The sequence below is a fragment of the Myzus persicae genome, unplaced genomic scaffold, assembly GCF_001856785.1.
Source record: "Myzus persicae strain clone G006 unplaced genomic scaffold, MPER_G0061.0, whole genome shotgun sequence".
NCBI lineage: Eukaryota > Metazoa > Arthropoda > Insecta > Hemiptera > Aphididae > Myzus > Myzus persicae.
In genome coordinates this window covers 1-1,474 of record NW_019101769.1, presented here as the reverse complement: position 1 = coordinate 1,474, position 1,474 = coordinate 1, and the positions used below count along the sequence as shown (strand labels likewise).

The 1,474-nt window shown below is 27.0% G+C and overlaps 1 pseudogene; it reads right to left on the bottom strand.

Annotated features, from left to right (window-relative positions):
- Positions 1 to 1,373, bottom strand: part of LOC111030350 — a 2,143-nt pseudogene extending 770 nt beyond the window's left edge.
- Positions 1,374 to 1,474: the final 101 nt, after the last annotated feature.

Below are 1,474 nucleotides of genomic sequence, written 5' to 3'. Positions count from 1 at the left end.
GGTGCTGTTCCAACAAGGGCTTTTTCTCCATTGTCGATCAATAAATGGTTTATGATAAATACTCTACCACAATCTAAAATTATTTTTGAATATAAATATCCATAATAGTAACTGATAAGTAATAACGTCTATAGAATAGACATAATGATGACTGTTTAAAAATTTACATCAGAAGTTTATAAGTAGCCAATGATTGTTTATACTTCATTAATTTTATCAAAAAACAAACAAAAGAATTTGGATACAGTAAAAGTTAAATCAATTTTTAAAATATATATAAATTAAAAATTAATGTTTACATGACAGAAAATAACATTACATGGACTGCATCTATAATATAGTTATTTGTTCCAAGTCCCATTAGACTGACAATGTAATTCAATCGGAGTCTCTTGTCCATTTGGTTCAGTATATGACTGCTTACATGATGGTATTGCTATTGTATCGGGTATCGATAAATTTGAATGGTTAGCATTCTTACCATTAAGAGTAAATTTAATATCTAACTATCTGATCTTAGAGGTGGACACATTTCTATGAACAAAAATAAATTACTATCAATTATAACCACAGATTACTTTTAATGTATAAATTAATAAGTAATTTTTAAAGTTCAAACTATGATACAAAACTTACTGAAACACAATTTCTCAAAATTTGATAACCATTTTCCTTTTCCCAAACAAACCCTATAACCATTAGGATAAGCCTTATTGTATCCAACTTCACAATCTTCAGTAATAGGTAGATGTTGTTTAATTAATGCCCCATAAGATAAAACTTCATCAGAACCTTCATAAAAATATACGACTCCTTTGGCAGTAGGTAAGATGCCCAAATTCATTGTGGCCTGTTAAAATCTTAAATGTAAAAAACTTAAAAATAAATACTATTTGAAATATCTTAGTTATAAAGCAGAATTAAAATGTCATTAAAAACACCAAGCTAATACAGATAATTAAACACTAAAATTGATACCTATAAAGAAATAGGTTTGCGTACTAGTTTGTTTAAAAGTCCACAAATCTGTTGAACATGGTATTAAATGTCTGTAAAAACTGCCACCGAATCGATTGTATCTTTAACGTTGTCAACAAAGTTCTCTTCAAGTACTCCGGTTAAGTAATAAGAATTATAATGTACAATTATCAATCCTGCTCCACTATCTCTTTCATCAAAACTTTTAACTGAAAATAGTTATATTTTATACATAAGACACAAATAAAACATATTCTGATTGGACGATAAGGGATTCATATTAGGAAATCTGTGAGGAAGGTTAACATTTTTCATATTTGTATTTAAAGTATAAATGAACAATCTATTTTCTTTAGCTGTACTATTGGCTGACTCATTTTATTATAACTGACCAAACCTCATGAGGTATTTTATATTATTGATAAAACTATACATTTTATATCTGTTACTACTGCTATAAAAAATGTTTGATCTAAAGCTTTTTAATTATTTAGAA